General features: G+C 42.7%; 1 long non-coding RNA gene across 5 annotated transcripts in view; it reads right to left on the bottom strand.

Moving 5' to 3' along the window:
* LOC116994301 overlaps window positions 1–14,808 on the bottom strand; it is a 144,477-nt gene that overhangs the window by 68,273 nt on the left and 61,396 nt on the right. The window lies entirely within an intron of this gene.

Raw genomic sequence — 14,808 nt, 5'->3', positions numbered from 1 at the left:
TTTAAAAGGGATTGGAGCTGGAGTGCAGCTGCTTTGGGATTCTAATTGAGAGGCATGAGACAAAACCACCTCAAGATACATTTCATAATGTCCCAAAAATCAGCTTTTAACACCAAGTGCTCAGAACTTCAAATCTGGGGCGCTCTAAAAGCACCAATTAACGTGACAGGGGCCAGTTCAGGAATTTCCAGTGGAGGGCAGAGCTGCTGTGCAGGGCAGTCACACCTGCAGGTCCAACCCGTGGAATTCTCCCAGCCAAGCCCAACCTGTGCCGTGTCACAGGAGGAGAGAGGGCTGTGCACCGAGGGCGGGTGCTCTGAGCTGGTTTTGGCTCTGGTTCTGGCGAAGGTGGCAGGAGCTGCTCAGTTCTGTGCTCGCAGTGCCGTGCTGTCTCTGCGGGACGGCTGTGAGCAAACAGTCTGAGGATGTTTTAGCAGTGCTTAGAGCTGCATATATTTGCCATAAATAGGAGTTTATTCTTTGGCAGACAAGCCAGCATTAGAGCTGCAAAAACACACGGAATATAGTAAGTGCCTGGGAAAAGAAAACCAAGCAGAGAGACAATCTGTGAAGCAGAAGAAATAAATAGAGACTGAACAGAAAGAAAAATAGAAGGATGAGGGGAAAAACTGAAAAGTTAAGGTGAAAAGGAAAGAGGAAGAGTGAGCAAAGAGAAGTCAGGAAAATTTGGGATTCCTTTCTTGTGGGAATGGCACAAATCCATGCATAGTTCTGGACACCCCAACTGCTTCTTTGCCCAACTTCTTTAAAAAGCAGCCGATTCCCAAGGCAGTGTGACTGAGTACATTAATTTTTATTAATCCTCATCCATAATAACTAAAACTGACCTATTAAAATCAGTACCACTGGGTTTGGGGTTTTTGTTCTTTTTTTTTTTCAGTGAAGAAGAAACAAAGAAAAAAGGCAAACCAAAAGCTTTAAGAGGCCAGCCAAGTCATGATGAGCAGCACCCATGAAGTGCAAATGTCCACCTGTGCTTAATCAAGAAGGAATCTTGAGCAGTGCAAAATGGGGACATCAATTGTCCCTATCCATTCAAACAGATACAACAATAAATTTTTTTAAAATTTAAAAAAGAAAAGAAAAATTAATAGGTTATGTAATTCATATTTTTTCTTGGTGTTTTCTCTATTTTTCAAAATCCTGTTTAAGTGAGCAGAGATGACAATGGCAATTTCTGCTTGTAAACAAAAATCTGAGCTCAACAACCAAAGGGCAACAAAACCCCACTCTTTTCCTAGGCAGAGCTGAACTCAGCATTAATTAATTTAGGACACAACTTTCTGGAGCTCAGTTATTCCCTTGGGCAACAACTTTACCTCACATTAATTTACAGTTCAATGGCAATTTTATGGATACTTGAACTTTTATTACTGTCTAACCTATACAACCAGAGTTGAACAGATTTTGCTAGTAGGATAAATGATCACTTGGTTGTAAAATGAGTTATTGGAATTGCCTTTTCCATACATTACAGACAGTCTGAGGTGGCTTTCTCTGTCCAAGACCCTGAGAGCAGGGAGGGGACACTGTCCCAGCACCAGCAGGACAAAGCTCCTGGCTCCCTGTGAGTGCCCAAACCCAACACTCTCTCTCTCCAGAACTACATAAAAATGAAATAAAAGACTGAAACAACCTCATTTTATAAACCAGGGCATTCTGGGAACCAGATGGCCCCAGAGCCACACCTGAGGGCACTGGGCTGTGCTGGGTGCTGCAGATGAAGAGCTGGGGGAGAAAAGCCTCTCCCAGAGCTCCTGTCACTGTTAAAAACAATTACCATGGGCAGAATTATCAGTGTAGCTTATTATTCTTAGCTCAGAGTATTTATCCTATGATATTGATTTTATTACAGTAAATTCCTTTAGTATGTAATAGATACAGTGCTTTGCACTGCTGGCTTAAGAATAGCACTGCAATATTTAAAATAAATGTGGGGCAAATTATTTTAATATTATGGAAAAGACAAAATCCAGTACAGTGAAAAACATCACTTTTTGGGAAAGAAAACAGTACAAAATATTATTATCATCTCAGTCAATATTTCAGTTTTAGATAAAATTCACCTTGAAATCTAGCCATCAATTTCTTCTAACACCAGAATTGATTTAAAAAAAAAAAAATCCAGTAGTAACTTCATTTAAATCCAGCCTTTCTAAGTCTGTTGCACTTCAGAAAATGTAGCTGAATGGAAAAAGGTTTTTTTTTCAGCTTTAAATCCCATTTGGTGAGTACCTAAAATAATGCAATCTGCACCTTGACTGAAACAATCTGTGGTGCACATGAACTCCTTGTGAGATCTGCAAAGATCCCCCTGGTGCAGGATCACTGCTGCCTGAGATTTTCAGCTCCAAGCTCCTTTTCAGAACTTGGGAGATCCAGATGCAACAGTGAAAAGTGGGAAGGAGTTTGCACTTGAGGAGAATGGCTTCATGAAACCCTTCAAGTATTTAAGAATTAGAGCTATTAAATGCATGATCTATGACTTTTAAAGCTCTGATCTGCCTAATCTTTCTTGCATCCCTCTCCCCCAAAGGCATTAATAAAGCCCAAATTAAGCCATGCCAAATCCTCATTTTACATCTGAGTTTGATGTTTCAAAGGCTCTGCTGTTCTACCTTTGTTTTGACATACAAAAATGTCACCTCTGCTAGGAAATGTGCATATTTGGCAAGAGAAGAGGAAATAAAGGCTTCCCCTGCATTGTAAGCTGTGTGTTCCAGTCTGTGAGCAATCAACAGGGGCAGATGTTAAACTCACCATCCTCTCTTAGAAACTGGTCTTTAAAAACTAAAACGCCTTTCTCCCTCCTAAGGTATCCCCTCAACCTGGAGCTCCAGCACATCCATGAGCCACTTTCTCCAGAGGTGTGACAACAAACTGTCCCAAATTAGAAGGACCCAAAAATCACAAAAATGAGTCCATGTCTAATCCAGACTTCACCTGAGCTGTGCAGACACATCAGCACATCATCAGAGGCGTCCTGGGCTTTCTCTGACTTGGGAACCAAGTTCCACTTTTGCTTCCTTTCAGACCCAAAGAATGACTTATGTTTCTGAAAGCTTTTCTTTCCCCTTCCATAACTGTTATTGGCTTGATAAAACATTTTATTTCCCTTCAGCATGATTACTGTCAAGCACTATAAAGGCCAGAGCAGCATTTTACAAATACAAATAAGGTTATCAGAGAAGCACCTTATTATTTTGCAAACTCGAGTTTTTTCCCTTCCACACACCGCTGCTGCCACTTTCCACTCACCACTTTTAACTATTTCAGTGGAAAGCAAAGACCATTAAATGGAGAATAAAAGGAGTTATTTCCACCTGTGCATCTCTCAGTGTCACTTTTGGACAGGAACATTCAGCACAGGAGCTGGTCCTTCCAAAGGCCTTTATTTCCTTGTGTCCCCCACCCACCCCATGAGGTGCAGCCCCAGCTGAGTGCCCCCTGCCTCTGTCCAGCCTGCAAAGCAGCAGTGCCCATTTCTCCTCTCCCTGCTCATTTATTCACCAGAGGAAGGCATTTCATACACTGAGTTTCAGCGTCTGTTATTTGATGGTAATCGATTAATTTTTAACTATCTTTCAGCCCTTTGATGTTCTATAAATAGCCTAAGCTAATAGAGACTTCTTTATACTCAGAATGCAGATCCACTGTGAGGTTATTTGAAAGAAAAGGAGTCTGGTGTAGTATGTTTGTTCAATGTGTTATTAACTCAGAAAGGAAATTGAGCTATAGTGAACTATGTAGATCTGATTCTGACAGCTGCAAACAATTCATAGTGAAAATGACTCAGCCTAAATCACATTTTTTAATTATTTTCTCTCCTACTTTCTTCTGCAGACAGATAAAGGCTTCAAAATGACCTTGAGTTGAAAACCCTAGATTTATCTTAGTGTTTTTTTCTTTCTTAGTGCTGTATCCAAAACTTCCTTACTGGGCAGTCAGCAAAATCAGGGAAAAAACCCAAACAACAAAACACCTCCTGTCTGATGCACCTCCTCATTTCACCTCACTTCCCAGACAGAGCTGTGGGCAATGTAAGTTGCTCTTCAGAAATTCAGTTTGCAGGGATGGGACAGACACAAACCCTCAGTTGTGGTGGGGAGCTCAGAAACATTAGTGGCCTTTTTTTTTTTTTAATTTACATTTTCCCTGTTAGTTCACCCTGAGATCCCAACGGCACGATTTACTAATTAATTACTATTATTAGCTAATGGCAGTGAAAACTGAAATTACTGCCTGCCTTAAGCATAACAAAATTGACAATAAATCTGTGGTGTGTGAATCACTTCCTTAACCAAATGCCAGTGATGGTGGCTTGATGTTTCCCACAAAAACACCTGGCACACATGGAGGCACAGCCTTCATGTTCCACAGCAGGATGGGATGGGCATTTGCATTCCTGGGCACTGCCAACACAGGGGCAGGACCAGCTCTGAGAGGGCTTCATCCTTTTTTCCTGACTAAAAAACGTGGGTGCTGCTTCTTCAGAAATAGGGCCTGGACTTGCCCCTTTAGAGCAGCAATAATTTACCTCCTGTTTGTCACAGCCAGTGACAATCACAGAGGTGGCTGCAGCTACTTAGGGCTCTCTTTAATGCCCCCAGTCCTAAACCCTCTCCAGATGCCCAGAGGAGCCCCCTGGTTTGCAGAAGCACAGGGTGAGCCCCTCTGTGACAGTGTCCAGCAGAATGGCTCTGCACAAGGAGGTGTCCCCTCCAAGAGCAGGTGTGTGCCTTTGTGTCTGCACGCTTGGGGATGGCTGTGGAACAATTATTTTCTCTCCCAATCCCGAACAGTGGGTGGTCACTGCTGTTAGACTGAAATCAATAGGTAGAAAAGAGATTGTTTACAAAAGCATGACAATGACTGGGTCACTCAAGAAGGAAGTTTGCATCGTTCTGAGGAGAAAACACTCAGAAGAGGGCTGTAATTTAGTGCCTGGATACCAGAGTGACTGGGGACTGCATGGACAGATTAAGCAAAAATTAAATTTGTTTAGACAGATAAGATGCAAGAGTCAGATCAAAGGAATCAGCTTCAATGTAGTGCAGGGAATACTCTCCCACCCTCAAAAAGTGTACAAAAGAAAGCAAAACCAAGAAGCTGCCAGCCAAAATTACCAATGCAGTTCCATTTAACAAAAAATCAATATTACAATAAGATGCCAGTAATGAAAGAAAAACCACAGCAGTATCTCAATAAGGATTACAAATTACAAGATTATAAATGGAGAGCCACAGTCATTTTGGACAGACAAATATGACCACAGTACAACTGGAGGCCAAATGATGGTTTAGGAAAAATGCCTGCAGCTTCCAAGAAAGCCAATGGGAGAAGCAAACACACATCTCATGGCAGGATTTGGCTCCAGGACTCACACATGAGTAATTGTGGCAGGGAGATACAGAATAGCACAGAAATAAAAGACCTGCTCATTAGAAACCCATCCAGCCAGACCCATGGGGGTGTCCTGACGTAAAATCTCCATCATTTGTTATTTTCAAGAACTTGGTGCCAGTCTTGAGGTATTTCTAAGGTACCAAAACTGGGGGTTTTAATTGCAATTTCTGTTTTATCCACAGAGCACTTAAGTAATTCACAAGTCTTTGACAAATGCTCCAAAACCTGCCCCTACAAATGCCAGGGGTGAGGATGGCACTGCAGTGATGCTGGATCCATCTCCCCAAAGAGAATAAAACCGGTAAAAAAAGCACACAGCTTGTTTTGGAAACCAGAGGAACCACAGCTAAGGAACATTCCAGTTCAGAATCTTGCAACAAGGCAGAAATAAAGGATGGACCATAGGACTCTTGGCTTGCAATCAGCTGCCTTTGCCCTCAGCCCATCTCAGCTCTAGTGCAAAGCTGATTTAAACAAGACCAATAATGAAAACAATAAAAATCCCCACCCCACTTTGATGCTGGCACATCCCTTTCATCCAATCCCTGTATAAATAAAAGGTAAAATCTGCCCTGTAGAACTGCGACTCCTTTCTGTTCTTGCAGTGTCACCCAAGCCCACACTTAAGAGATGTCTGTTCATTCTTGTCCTCTTTATTCTGTTTAACACACAGCAATAGTTTCACAGCACAGAATATTGTCAACACTTTTATTTCTCAACAGGCAAGTTGAAGAAAACCCAAACCAAACCAGATTAGAGGGTCAGGACAGACACAAAATGGAATGGTGAGAGGGAATGATGGAAGTGACTGAATTAAATATGTAGATAACAGCTCCAGAGCGAGGCAGAAAGTGCAGGTGGTGCCATCAGGGCAGCACACACTACAATGGAGTGGGAGATACCTACCAGAGCTGGGAAGAGAACGGATCACAAAGAAAATACGGATTGAAGCCAATAAACTGCAGGAAAACTAAAATCAAAATGATAGGTGAAAGAAATGCATGTATCTGCATTGTGAGGAGTCCATTGAATTGAGCAAATGATACTCCTCCTGGGGGAATGATTCATTACCATATGGAAAAGACCTAGGCTATGATAAAGGATGGGGGAAAGCCACTGAATAGCAGAATCTACCTACAGAAATTGAAAAAGAACCTTCTTGTTGAATTGTGGCAGAAGTACTTCAAAATTCCGACGGGCCTGACTAGCGCAGATAGGGAGGGGAGGGAAAAACAGCATGTTAAAAGATGTGATATCATGCCTACAAGCAAGGGTGAAGGTCGAATCAGAGAAAATTTAAAATGCGCCGAGAAACAAGCAGCATCAGCAAGAGCCGTGCCAGAACGAACAGATTTTATTCATCTCTACTTCAGGACCAAAAAAGGGGGGGTGGGAGGAAGAAAGATTGGAAGTCCTCCTTACTTGGGGGCTGTGTCTCCATGCCACTGACCTACTTCTACTTGAAGCACTCTGCTTGGAGAGACTCGCTAATGCTCGAGAAAAAGGTCTTATACCACAACAATATTGTGCTACAACAGTGCCCACAGTCTGGCTGCTCGGGGATTTATAAGCCAAGCTCACAAATAGACAGTAATGAGTTACTCACCAGAGGCTGTCAGCAAAGTTGCTAATTAGTACAAATGGTAGTAGATCTTGTAATGCTGTCCCCTGCTTTCGTGGGAACAGTTCCAAGACCACCTAACCTGTATCTCACCGGATTAAAGACAGATTGGCTCCCTTTAGTCCAGCCTGGCATTTCTGGGGCTTTTAAAGCATGAGACACAACGTGAGTTATAAGGAAAACTCAGGTGCAAACTTAGGCACACAAACAAAGTGACTCAGTTCCTGGGGAGACACCCCACGTGCAGGAAATAATTACTGCTCCCTCTCCTCACGGAAGAGCCGATGCACCCATGTCAACAGAAGCCCTTCAATTGAATTTTGCAAGAACTGGGCCAAGTCCCAGGGCTCTGAGTGCCAGTGCTGCCATGGGGAGCAGCACACCTTGAGCTCCCCAGCCTGCAGAGCTGACAAAATCCTTCTGCTAACCAGCAGCTCTAAGGCTTCCAGTACAGATAAAACCACCAGAAAAGGCAATTAAACGGGGCACAGTTTTAATGTGCAGCCTTCAAACAGGGAAACACTTCATCTTCTCAGCATTCACAGCACCGTGGTAACAAACTGTTGACATGTTAAAGCCACTGTTAAGAAATATGATGCTAAAAGGGAAATAAGAAGAATTATTGACTGGTTATTGCAGTTTAAATATATTTATTATTTAAACCAAAACCAAAGTTGCATTTCTGTTCCCTCTGCCAATGAAAGTACAGAAGAACCAGCACATCAAATTTTAGAGATTTTCTGGTACTACTTCCTTCAAAAAGAACCAGGTTTTAAAAATAACTGACCTGTCTGGCCATTGAAAATGTACACATTTTCTATTAAAATATGTCTTTCTATCAGTAGAAATATTTTCTGTAATATTTTCTGCTGTAAAACGTCCTAGGAAATTAAAGCAGATCAAAACCATTTAATATGTATTAAGAAAACAGTTTAGACAAGAGGGGTCAGTAATGGAAAGGTGAGATATCTGCAACTGGAGCCAAGTTACAGAAAGGGTGAGCCATTTGTAGCCAAGTTAAACAAGACACAATTAAGGTTAGCTTGGCTCTGCTGGTTTGTGTAAACCCACACATGAGGATTGTGGGGGGCTATGACAGTTCCAGTGTGACTTATTTACCTTGGCCTTTTCCTGGACCGTGTTGTAGGCTGGCTCTGTTTGGAGACATCACACCTTTCCACCCATTCCTCACACCTGGCCTCTTATCACACCCTAAATGTTTTGCCCAAATGGTGTGTTTTGTTGAGAAAAACAAAGGCTGATGGGGATGGCAACCAAATGTCTATCAAAATATTTTTCTGTGGTGCAAACATTTTACTAGATGAAAAAAATTCCCCCAAAATGGTTTATCTATTAGAAATCTATCTGTATTATAAAAAGTGAATGTATTTCAGTTCCATTCCCCTCCCAAAGCAAACAGGTGTATTTTATACTGGGGTAGCTCTGTCTTGTGTTATCTCACGGACACATCCTGTGGCAATTCCCTTCTCCCACTCTGCTGGCCTGGCACAGCCCACATGGAAGCACAGCATGTCATCATGGAGGGTCCATGATCCAAGGACCTCCAAGATCTCATTTCAGGAGTGCTGGGCAGCTGCTTCCCCTCAGCAGCCTGGGAGAGCCCCAGCACAGACACTGGGGAGTCAGAGCCTGCAGTGTGCCCAGAGAAAAGAGCAACGTGCCACAGTTCCTTGTAGTAACCAGGAATAACACACTTTTCTTCCCCTCTGTTGAGTGATTTCATTGCAACTCAGGCTCCTGAATGCTTTTATGGATCCAGGCCAAGACATATTCAGTAATAGATACTGAAACAGATTATTTCATGAGCCAGTTCTGTAGGTTAATTCACATAAGTGAGAAAACAGTTCTGATTGAAGGGCGGAGTGGTTTTTAAAAATTTGATTCATACAGAAGTGTTAACAGCCTTTTGCTTATACCCACAATTGCTGAACAGAATAGAATCAGTGGAAATGTTATTTCCAAGTAGTGTGGTGTAAATAAAACCTCCTCTCTCTGACTCACATGGTGAGTCATTTTTGTCTGTACGTTTTTATGCTGAGGAGGGATGGGGATGTAACTCCGAGCATTCTCCTCATGGAGAACTTCTGTGTCTCAGATTCTCTGTTGCTCTTGGGCTTTGTGGACTCTTAAAACCTTTAGCTCCAGTAATTTCCCTCTTGTTTACTGTAACCTCGTCCCACTTGTTCAGCTGCTGGCACTAGTGAAAAAAACACCTGATGTTGTACTAGTTACAAAGTTGGCACTTGGTGAGGGATGACACAGAAAAGGATAAAATAAGCAGGAAAGGCTGCATTAGAGCAGCAACACCTAGGCAAATTTACACCTTGTGCGTGCAGTAACTGCAGGGCATCACCAATTACTTCAGCTGAAAATTCTCAACATCTCTTTTCCAAGGACCTTGCTGCTCACAGTTTTCATCAAACCATCCTCATTTGTGCTCCAAAGGCTGGCCCAGCCCATGTGTGAAGGCAGAAGAGGAAGAGGAAGGAATGGGAACGAAACCCAGTCACATCAGTGAGTGTTGTCTGTTTTTAGCCTTGTGAGAGCCCTGTGGGACCAAGTGAGATGTGACACATCTCACAGCAAGGATGGGGAGTGGGAGAGGCTGTCCCCTTCCCTGATGCCATGGCTTTGTGCCCACAGCACCAGCCAGGCTCAGAGCTGGAGCTCACGTGCCACAGGTGAACAGGTTTGGGATAACTGTTCATCCTTCAGATACTCTGAATGCCAAATGAAGCAAGAATCGAATGGGGAAAAAGTCATTGTAGTCAGGTGCATATGAATAAATATGTAACAGAGCTACATGCAGGAGAGGGTCTTGATTAACAGGTTTAGAATTCAATATTATATATATATATATATATATATATATGTATACATATACACAAAACTCTGCATGTATACACACCAGAGACTTGGTTTGTGGAGAGGGTGCTTCCAAATCCACGTTACTCAACACAAGGAAGAGTGATGCTAATTCCTTAATTCTGGCAGATTATGATGACCTAAATATTTTGCCTTCTGTAAAATAAATGGGAGCCAGAGTAAGTTTTGAACAAGCCTAATTTGCCAAATCAGATGTTCAAAAATATTACAGACATTAGCAGGTGATGACTTTTCTGGTTGTTGATTCTTGGTGAGCTGAAAAGTTAAATAGTGGCTATCAGAGGAATACCATGTGTAGCAACTCACACATAACACACAGGGGGCGTACATGAGTACTATTGGTTACTCCCCTGAGTAGATCCAGCTTTCCCCAGGGCTTCCAGGACAAGAGCAGCGTGTTCCAGTGGGCACAGCTCACTACAATCCAGCTAAGAGCAGAATACACGAGATATGCACCAGCAAAGCAGCTAGCAGGTGTCGTCTTGGAATTCCTGAAGTGTTCTTAGCAAACCAGGTGCCCACAGGAAGGAGGCAATTTAGGTATCAGTTATATCTTTACACCTGTTTGCAAATGCTGATCCAGGCCCTCACACCGAGCACTTAGCCAATAGGAAGCTAATGTAGAGCAGTGACTAATTGATAATTAAAGAAACCTTTAGGAATACCATAAAATATCTGGCACAGGATTCTCTCATCCACTTAGCAGAGGCTGCTCTGCCATGCACTTATCATCCCGCTCTGCTAGTTTTCATAACAATTAAGATGGTGAATCTGTGTGAATCAAGGGTTCAGTTGCAATTTCCAGAGCACTGCCTGTGTTTTATTGTTGTCTGATGGCTCCTTCTTTAGTCTGTGGAGGGGATCACTCTATTACTGTGCTTTCGACGGCTCACAGGTTGGCCCTTGCCCCTCTCTTTCATAAAGTAAGTATAATTAGATGATAATGCCCTTCTTGTCAAAACTTACTGCTTATTTAAGCCTGCAGTAATAATTTCGATTTATTAAAGATTTATTCAGATAACATTATTATCACTGTTTATTCAAACGGACATTCTTTTTTCTTTTTCCTTCCCTTTTTTTTTTTTTTTTTTTTTTTCCTTCCAGGGGAACAAAAGAGATAATTCCTGCAAACACATGTAACAAACCTGTCAAGTTCTCAAATGGTTAAGTTGAGCATTTTACTTGGAAAGGCTGACAAATTTTCTTCACTTCAAAATATCATTAACACCAATAACACATTTGCCCAAGCCTATTTCTAAGTTGTAAAAAAAGATTGCTACAGATTAAGACCCTTGATATAATGCTATAAGCTCCTAACAATGGTATCTTTTATAGTGAAGAGCAACTGCAGACACAAATTGCCCCCTTTCCTGCACCTTTTTCACAAAAATCAATATTAAAGTAGTAGCTGCCTTAACTCTCCCATAGACTATATGAGAAAAAACCACAGCCACGCTTAGGACAGTTTAGGTCAATAAAGAATCAATACTGTGGTTGAATCTGTAGAAAGATAAAAGACTTGGAACTCACTACACTGTGCCCTATTGTTTCTCTCTATTTTGAAAAGAAGCTGAAGTGCTCACTTTTTTTCTCCCCTTAAACCAGCAATGAATTTCGTGTTTGTGGGAAGCGAGGGAGGTCACTGGAGGCTGCGTGTGGCTTCAGTGCCTGCAGACGAGGGGTCTGATCTGGTTCACCCCACACCTCCCAGCCAGTTCCAGGGGAGCCCAGGGAGCGGCAGGAATGCAGCGCTGGGCCCCCGGCGGCCTGGAAACCAAAACACTGCTGCTGCTCCATCAAACCCAACTCATTTATTAACCATGGGGAGACTCCCCAGAAAAACTGCTCCTTGAAAGTGATTCCCAGCTCCCTGGCTGTTAGGAAGAGAGCTGACTGGGAGCAGAGAGAGCTCTCAGATGGACGTGGCAGCTCCTGCTCCAGGGCTGAAGCCAAGCTCACCCTCCACATCTCACGTGGTGATTAGACCAAATTTCAATCCCCGTGTGAAAAAACACAGGGTCAGAAGCAAATAAATATCTCACCAGGCACACAGGCACACACACATCTCCCTACACGTGGTTTGGATTTGTTTCCCTCTGCTTTATCCCTTTCAGTGCCCTGTGCCTCCTTTATAAGCCTGAGAACTGCAACCATATACCTGTCTGGAGAGTAACTGAACATGAAAAAATATTGGTTTGTGTGGACTGGAGAGTTCAGATAAAAACAATTTATGAGCCCAAATCTTCCAAATTCTTTACTTGAAGATGCACTTTGTTATCCTACAAGGGGCAGCTTCCAGCACTTCTCAGCTTACAGCCATAGCTCCTACTTGCAAAAGCTCATGGAAAATCTAGATAAAGCTGGAACTGCAGCTCCTCACAAAGATTGGTGAGGAAGTGGGTAGCAACAGAAAAGGACAGCCACAGTTTTAAATGCACTTGGCTGTTGCAAGAAATGGCAGCGCTCTTGGAATGCTGGGGCTCTCAAATTCACAGGGAACACTCCCACCCTGATCCACAGTTTCGTTCTGATTAGAAAAAGCAAGCGGGTGTTTTTAACATTGCAGACTGAAATGTTCCTGCCTCCAAGATGCACTGAAGAGCAGTTAACAGCTCTGTCTCAAGTACTTCCCATGAAGAGCAAATGCAATTCTTCTACTCGGCATTAACAAGATTTTTTTTTTTGCTAGATAATTTGTTGTTATTAATAATAATTAATACTAGTATTAATATTGTCAGGTTTCTTGTCTGGCTCTTTTTCTACAGCACAAGATTATCCTGACCTCCTCCTCTCCCACTGCAAATACTGGAGACATGGAAAAAGGGTGGCAGTAAATGCATAACCACAGCAAACTGATAAAGGAGTGTGTGAGGAGCCCCCAGTACTTCACACCGTGGATAATGAGCACATCCACTCTCTGCTCTAGCCCTGGCACCATGATGGGAAAGAGACAGGTAAATAAGATAAGCAGAGTCTTAGGGACAGAATCTCCATGTTTTTAGCAGGACAATGAGGAGATTCAGGAGCCTTCAGCTAAAATTGCCTTGAACATCCACCACCAGAGAATTAAAACAGCAACATTTATAAATTCAACCATTTTACCTCCAAGGCTTGGACTTTTTTTTCCTATCCAAATATGCTCTTCCTAAGTCTTTGTGCCTAGACAATATTTTCTTTCATTATTCTGCCATCTCCTTCCCACCCAATTGCTGCTCATCACTCACCCTAGCCTGGCTATGGTTTTCATCCTCACTGACCATTTCTCAGCTCCCTCTTCAGGGTCTACACAAAGCTTCTCAGACCTCTTCCTAACCTGAGGTGAGGATCTGCCACAGCATTCCCTTTGGATGGCTCTGGTGACATCTGTCTGCATGCTGGTGTCCCAAGAAGGGCAGGACAGGGAGATGAGCTGGGAGGTGTAACACAGCTTGTCACAAATCAGACTTTGTGATGGGAGTGGGGAAGGAAAGCAGAGTGCAGTGACCTCTTTCAGTGTAATGACACAGAGATGCAGCTGCTCAGCAAAGAGCTGACGTGGGTTCAGATTTTAGGGCCCTCCAGCTGATTGTTACCCCTGCTCTGCTGGTACCTTAAACAGCCAGGGAAAGCAGCTCATTCCTTTTGTGCTGAGGCAGCTCAGGGAGCTCTCAGACCCACCCAGCTGAGTGACTGCTCCAGTTTGCTCCCAACAAGGCAGGAGCCCCAATTATGGCTGAGATTTTTTGGGTCAGACCGTGGCTTTGGTTCCAAAAAGGCTCTTCCTTTCCTCAACTTGCCACTAACCCATTTCATCAAACCACACCAGACAAATCCAGTATTTCAGCCCTGCAGCACGGATCAAACAGCAGGCTCAACAAGGGAGTAGGCTCTGAGCAATTCCCCCTCAGTTACTCTGTCCCCAGCTGAACAATGCCAGGACTAATCCTGCTCTCCCTGACTTTGGCAGCACAAGGTCAAGTGCAATATCATTATCTCCTGGTTTGATTTACACTAAATTATAAAATCAGGGCTTTGAATTAAATAGTGTGCAAACATCAAGAACTTAACAGTTAATTTTCCCCGTATCTCCAACAAGATCTCTTACACTTCCCCTTTTCAATTAACACCACCTTTCTGAGTCAGTTCCTGAGATGCATCTCTGTGCTCATGTGCTGGTGTACAGGGCATGCTAAAAGTCTGATCCCTATTATAGCCTGGAAGACAAAAATAATTGTAGCCTTCCTTGATTTTTGTTAAAGGCAGAAACAACAAAAATTAATCTTTACACAAACAACCCAAGGGAGCATTCAGTGGGACTTTTCAATCTATTCATGATCTGTAATTCCCAGCCCCCAAAGTTTCCATGTTGCAGCTTAATATCTAGGGACTCCATATGTTGAGGGAACACAGCAGAACCAAAATGAGCTGAAAAAAGAATGCATTAGATTCAAACATGGGATAAAACAGTACCCAAGGAGCCCTTGTTTCATTTTCTCTACCTGGAACCATGGGACAGTGCAGCCATCTCAGCCTCATTCAAGTGTAACATTTCTTTTGAATATGACAGTGGTGGTGACCTTGTCATTAACTGATGCTGGTAGCAACACTTCAGCTTTCATAATTCAGTTAATTTTCAAGCCAGTGGTTACTGAACCCCCAATATAACTTCAGTATAATTAAACTGTATTAAAAACAATAATAACAATAATAATAATAAAAAAACAGCCCACCTCTTCTGATCAAATACCAGTCAATATTTGACTTGAACTCTCTAAAACAAGGAAGTTTTTTTCAGTTATGCTGTAAGGAGAATTTGTCCAGAATTTTTATGGACACTAAGATGTCCGTAGTGTGGCCAACTTTCCTCGTGCTGT

The sequence above is a fragment of the Catharus ustulatus genome, chromosome 3, assembly GCF_009819885.2.
Source record: "Catharus ustulatus isolate bCatUst1 chromosome 3, bCatUst1.pri.v2, whole genome shotgun sequence".
Taxonomy (NCBI): domain Eukaryota; kingdom Metazoa; phylum Chordata; class Aves; order Passeriformes; family Turdidae; genus Catharus; species Catharus ustulatus.
This window is presented reverse-complemented; position numbering and strand designations above follow the sequence as displayed.